The sequence below is a fragment of the Motacilla alba genome, chromosome 12 (genome assembly GCF_015832195.1).
Source record: "Motacilla alba alba isolate MOTALB_02 chromosome 12, Motacilla_alba_V1.0_pri, whole genome shotgun sequence".
Classification (NCBI taxonomy): domain Eukaryota; kingdom Metazoa; phylum Chordata; class Aves; order Passeriformes; family Motacillidae; genus Motacilla; species Motacilla alba.
In genome coordinates this window covers 14,251,853-14,258,666 of record NC_052027.1, presented here as the reverse complement: position 1 = coordinate 14,258,666, position 6,814 = coordinate 14,251,853, and the positions used below count along the sequence as shown (strand labels likewise).

Here is a 6,814-nt window from a genome sequence, read left to right as displayed (position 1 = left end):
AATTTGGGATTGGAGAACTCACTGGGGCTGGGAAGAGATTCCATTTCCTACAGTGTTTGGGATTACCTCCACATTCAGCCTTGGCTGAGTAACAATCCATCTTTCTTGGGCACAAAGCAACACACCAAACCCAGAACCACAACAAAGAGAGTGTGGGCTCCTAAATCATCAGTTCAGGGTCTCACTGCAATTTAAAATGGAGTCATCTGACAGGGATTATCTCTGTGGCTTGAGAAATAAAGGACAATACCCTGGGTGGGAAGACATGCTTTCAATCTTTGTCACATAAGTGCTGCCAGAGGACAAGCATGGTGAAAACCAGTCCCCAAACATGGAACACAGACACCACATTTTCTGACTCCCCTTTTTCCAACGGCCAGCAAATGAACGCGCGTGACTTGCAGAAACTGGGGCTGAGCCACGTTTCTGAAGGCAGAAAGACTGCAGAAAGACAGCTCCAGCATGAAGGAGAAAAAGATCTTTGTGGCAAACTGAATTTAGCAACGTCACTGAGAGCTTCTGACTTAACCCTCTTCTGCCTAGCTGCACGCTCCAACCTCCACCACTCCACATACCTGCCAAACCAGCCCCATTCAGCCCACTTGGAGCTCTGCCACCAGCAGCTGGACAGAAGATGACTGATGCAGTTGTGAAGCAACATCTAATGAAGAAATTCTTTTTATTTCAGGGTTGTAATTAAGCCATACCTCACAACACTACCACTGGCTGAGGCAGGAAGGCTGCTGACGGGTTGTACCAGGAGAAACAGGAGATAGAATCAGGTTGTTATTCCACTTCAGACCAGTCCACGTTGGCTTGAGTCAACCTCAGAGCAGTTTAACGCAGCTGTTTCTGCTGCCTGGCAGGTGGCCCAGATAAAAGGGCTGCTTGCATTGCTGTGGCACAGAGGAGGGTGCTCTGGCTCTGGACACTGGCAGGAAAGGAAGGTGTTGTCCACGTTTCCAGGGACTCTTGGTACAACAGAGGGGGACACTGCTACAGCAACAGAAACTGCAAGATCCCACTGCCAAATGTTCCACCTCCAAACAGCCTCTCAGGCCCACTGCTCCCGCTGTCCCTGCAGACTCATGGCTGTGGTTTTCATTGCACAGGGACACAAACACTCCATACATGCACTTAAAGCAGAAGGTTAAAGCACTTCCAAATTAGCTCCATCCCCTGCACATCAAGCTGCACATGTCCCTTCAGCGGGCTGCCCAGACAGCTTAGCCAGCTCCCAGGTGGGCACCTCTGCCTGCCGAAAAGCTCAATGCTGAGCTGACAGCTCCCTCCTCTGTCAGAACGTCATAAAAGCGGCCTAAAAGTCTGTCCGAATGTCCCTTGGAGCAGGGGACTTGAATAACCGAGGATATTACACATTTTCTCTCTTTTTTTGAATGCAGGCAGGGAAGTCAGCAGAACACCTTCCTGGTGGTACAGGACTCCCCAGCCAAACACAACCAGCGCTATTAAAACTTCAGCTCTCATCCTGCCCTGTTGCAGCTGATCAGGGGAACCTTACACAGCAGCAGGGCATGGCCAGGACTTCCAGCTGTGTCAGCACATGCCAGGTGTCCTGCTGCGGTCCTTCGGTGCTTTGGCTTCTCCAGGATGCAGCAGGAGACAGCAGGAAGGCAGCAGAGCACGGGCAGTGTCCTGCTCAGGCAAGACTGCGGGCTCCTGTAGGTCACTGGCAGGTCTGTCTGTCCTTCCCGCTCAGTTCCACACTCAGGGGGCATCCACTGGTCCTTTGCTTCTGACTGTGAGAAAAATACTTAATTTAATGGCAGGATGAAATCACATATGAAAACTTAGCTGTTATCCCTGATGGGTTCCCTCTGCTAACAAGCCAGCCTAGGATTAAGTGAAGTGTTGCCCGTGCTGAATGTTTGTGCCCCACACTAAAGGCCAAGGCATTTTTTGCTGGTTCTTGAAACAAAACTGGAAAAGGCAGGTATGGGCACTTCACAAAAAAACCAAACCAAACAAACAAACAAAAAACAACAACAAAAAAAACCCCAGTTTTGGCATTGTAAAATGTTATAGAAACTTAATTATTTCAGGATCAAGTTGCATCATTATGTTCTCTTCTGTTTACCCTTTAAAACTAAAAGGGAAAGGGGTTTTACTTCACTTTTATTTCTAGCACAATTTACTAGAGCTCTTCCAAGTATTTCTAAATTTAGAAAAGAAGAAGAAAACAAATTATCCCAAAGTGCACAGAAAGATTTTAATATTAAATGCCTTACTGTACAATTGAAATAGTCTATTCCCTTTCTATTGAACATTCTTTTGTTTTACAAAGCATTAATATTTGCCTAATAGAGTTATTGCTGGATTCTACTAAACATCTCTGAATTTTCTCTGTTCTGCTCCATTTACAAACTCAAAGTTCTGGAATTATTTTAGGTTTGAACATAGACTGAACTTCACTGATCTTATTTGCTGCCTGTTAGTCAAACTACATTTCTCTGATAGGGTTTTTAATTCAATTAAGTTTCTCTGAACATACCACAAAGCAAAGTTATTGCCATTTCGTTTTCTTGCCACAGCAGCTACTGCTCACTTAAAGACAGCAAAATGCCATGTACAAGCTTCAAGCAAAGCTGCTGTGTTGGTGTGAAATAAACGACATAATTCAGCTTTCAACTGAGACACAAGCTGAAAGAATTGTATAGAAAAATAAATGACTTGCAACAAGATGACAGTGGAATACAGGAAAGGTTTTCAGAACTGCAGGAGGAGCTGCTTGTGCCCTATTTGTGGAACACAGGAAGGTGGGTCACACTCGGATTAAGGGATGAGCTGCTGCAAGTCACTGCAGTCTGGAGCTGTTGTGCCCAAGAGCCAGCCAGGGGCTCTGAGAGGTGCAGCCTCCTGGATACATATTCCCAGGTAAGGATAAAATAAACTTTCAGTTCAGGCAGTAAATCACCTTCACATGAGGAGACCAGCAGGAACCCACACTTGGACAGGGAGCACAGAGTGCTCTGATGGCTCAGCTGCAGGATTTTAAAGAGTGCTTGCTGCACCCATGGAGGCCGAGGATAGACTTGGAGACACACAGCTCTTGGAAGGCTGGTGTTCCTCTGAGCCTCAAGGCCTTCCAACCAGGATCCTCTCAGCAGGAACACAGAGCTGCTCTCTCCTGCTGCAGTAGGCCTGTAATGGGGAAGCCTGACCAATGCCACCTTGGAGCTGCCTGTGCCAGACACTTCAGCAGCGCTGATCTGGGGCTCCTGGCCATCCTTTCTCCAACCACTGCTAGAGGCCAGCAAATTTTTGGAGCTTCTTCTCCCACCGTGCATATCAAAGGCTTTGGATTCCTTATCTGTGTGAACAGTAAGTTCTCTGTTCCGTGAAAATCCTATCCAGAGCACAGGAATTCTCCCTTCATCAGGGCTGTCATGGCAGCAACACATCAAAGCACCCGTGGGCCCAGCAAACTACCACCCATGGACAGACACAAGTGAGCTAATTGCTACAGCAAGAGGGAAGGAGGAGGCTAAAGGACAAGCTTTTAAGGTGGCCACTTCCTTTAGGACTTCAGACAGGTGACTTGCCCTTCAGGATTCTTTATCTGTGAGGCAGATCAAAACCTAAATTCATCAAGGCCTGCACTTGGCCTAAATGTGGTGTAGACTAGGCAGAGAGGAAGACTGATGTCCTACATGGAAGAAATAGATCTCCTTCTGGTTTGGACTCTGCTGGTTTTACTTTTTTTTTTTTTATTGGCACCATTGGGAAAGTTCCCATTTGCTTAATTAGGCCACATATGAGGAAACAGGAAAGAAACTTGGCATATTTGGCTTGACCTGCTAATTTTCATTGTTTATTAATCTGAGCCACCTGGGTTCAGATAAAAGTTCTTGACATTAGGAGCTGGATATTCAAATCAGCTGGGAAGGACAGGTTGTTGGGGATTTTGGGGTTGGTTTTGTTTTTTCTACAGCAGACACAAACCCACATTTTTGTTGTGGTAGACAGGTGCTTTACACTGCTCAGCTTAGAGCCCTAGAACAAAAACATTGACTTACCATCAGGTTTGGTTGGCAAGCACTTCTAGATACTACTCCCAGTTTCTGACAAGACTTTTAAAAGCAAATTATAATGCAATTAACTAATGGGCAAGTTATGGAAGCACTCTTAGTAAATCATGTCAATGCTGTGGTGTTTGAAGGAAGCTCTCCGTTTCCTGGCACGGAAACTACAGTCACTCTTCAGTCAAGTGTGGAGCTTGACCAAAAATATAACCCATGGTATATTGCCTAAGGGGGAAAAAAACTTATCAGCTACTGCATCCTATTGTTTCTTCTCAGGTTTTTTTTTTTTTCTGATAGCTGTAAACACACTTGAAAGACTGTCTGACTTAAGTAGAACTGATTGTAAAAAGTATCTCTGCAGTAAAAATATCTGCAAAAGATATTCAGGGGTGTTTTAGCTGTTCATGGCATTCAGTTAATAAACCATTTTTTTCCCCTGTATGGGCCCTTACCTTGGCAAAAAAATAAATTGAGGGGAAGAGAAGCAAGGGAGGGGCTTTTGTTTATGGCCAAACTAATAGTTTCAGAATACATTGCTTTAATTCATAAACAAAGTCTCCACATGTGAGAAGAGCTGCACTCCTTGACACAAAAAGCTTACTGGGGTCCTGGCCATCATGAAAGTCAGGATGAAGACTGCTTTCAACAATAGCACACACAAGACAAGAGAAGGTGGCAAGTTCACACTACAGACACTTCAGAAGGTGCAGTTTAGAGAGTTAGACTGAGGATCCTCATTGCTGGCAGTAGAGCTTGTTGGCTACCTTGATTAAAATCAGTTTTGAATCCATTAAGATCTACCTATTCACCAATTTGGGAAAAGTCAGCTCCTGAAGTACTTTCATTAACATCATGCCCAAACAGTACCCACCTGAGAGAGCAGGACCTGGGGCCACAGACCCATCCAAATTCAATGAGTGCTCTCCCTTGGGCAAGGAGCTACTGCTAGGAAAAGGAAGCACACACACTGTGATCAAAACACCTGAGAGTGTTTTGTAAACAAAGCCAAATTTCCCAATGGATCATGAAAAAAACCCAGTAGGCCACAAGGATCTCTATCAAACCGTAATAAACAATAATGAAAAGAACCTATGGCCTAGAAATAACTGATTTCTGGTTCAAGCCCCACCAACCCAGCGTCCAAATCACAGGTAATTTCCCTATGGACTTCAGGCAAATGAACTTCTGTCTCAGCATCAGAGGTGGAGGTGTCATGGTCAGCCACAGAATAAACCATCATGGGCCTCTGACTGTGCACACTGTCAGTCATCCATCAAGAACTGGTACCAAGCTGTAAAAACCATTTACCACATTGAATCAAATGTCTGCTTGGTAAGTTAAACTCACCTTCCTTGAATGCTTCACAGAACAAGGCAGTCCCAGGGAGCTGCTTACTGAGAGGAGCTAAGCAGCACCTTTCCTCTACAGGCACCAGCATAGCCCATAAAAAGGTCAGGCTAAAGTTAGCCAGTAATGCAAATATTGTCCAATGAGGGCATGGGAACAAACACTGAAAGTCATGCATCAGAAGCAGTGCAGCATCAGTTTCTTACAGTGCTCAGGTTAAACAGGCCATCCCCAAGTGCCAGCCGAAGGCTGCTGTGCCTGTTCACAAGGGAGCCCTGAGAGACAGCAGAGGCTGTTTGTCATCCCAGTGCACACATTCCCTTTGCAGAGATGCCAACCACCCCGGGTCCCCTGAGGCCAGTTCCACATGCTGAACCTTCTCAGGTGGGCAAGGAAGAAAACAATGATGAAGTATTACCCTTCCTCCAGTGCATCAGCCACAGGGCTCTGCACCCTGGGATGAGAACAATCCTTGTCACAAAGCCCACCACAGACATACTCGGGAGATACTGTCAGTGAGTCCAACCCTTCCAGGCCCTGCCTTGTGCTGCCTGTGAGCCCCTCAGCTTTCTCCAGCCCCAACAGCACAGCTCAGTGCCTGCTAGGAGCCGAGCTCATCTGCTCCACGGGAATAAAGAGGCCCAAGACAAACAGGGCACTTTGATATCACTGCCCCGCCCACCTTTAACTGAATCAATTAGGTTGTAAAAGAGCTGAGGTCATCAAATCCAACCTATGACTGAACTCCTGGATATCAGCCAGACCACGGCACCCAGTGCCACAGCCAGCCCTGTCTTGAATACCCACAGGGACAGTGCACATCTCCCTGGGCAGCCCATTGCAATGTCTGATCACCTTTGCTGTGAAGAAATTCTTCCTGATGTCCAGCACAGTGCAGTTTAAGGCTATATCCTCTCACCCCATCATGAGTTCCCAGGCAGGGGAGGCCAATTCCCACCTGGCTACAGCTTTCTGCCAGCAGTTGTGCAGAGTGGCAAAGTCATCCCTGAGCCTCCTTTTCTCCAGGCTAAACACCCCCAGCTGCTCCTCACAGGACTTGTGCTCCAGACCCCTCGCCAGCTTCTCTGCCCTCCTCTGGACCCGCTCCAGCCCCTCAAAGCCCCTTTGAGCTGAGGGCCCAGAACCACGCACGGGACACGCGGTGTGACTCCAGCGGAAGAAAGGGGGAAACGAACCACCCACAGGCAAACTGGGCACCGCGACTCAGGTGCCCACCACAGCCGCCTTTCCCCCAGTAGGTGCGGAGGGGCCGTGCCCAGCATCGACAGCTCCTCACGGGGTAGGCAGCGATGAGGCCGCAAGGAGGCGGGCAGCTCCCGCAGGGCAACACAAACACTCCCCCAACTCAGCCCCGCCGCTCCCCAACTGCCGCGGCGTAAATAGCACCGGCGTTTTTATAGCGC

The 6,814-nt window shown here is 47.5% G+C and overlaps 1 long non-coding RNA gene across 1 annotated transcript; it reads right to left on the bottom strand.

Moving 5' to 3' along the window:
- Nucleotides 1-366: 366 nt before the first annotated feature.
- Nucleotides 367-6,734, bottom strand: LOC119706014. Its single transcript, XR_005258378.1, has 3 exons — nucleotides 5,391-6,734; nucleotides 4,915-4,988; nucleotides 367-1,760 (listed from the first exon to the last, which is right to left on the bottom strand). It is a non-coding gene; the product is annotated as an uncharacterized LOC119706014 (long non-coding RNA).
- Nucleotides 6,735-6,814: the final 80 nt, after the last annotated feature.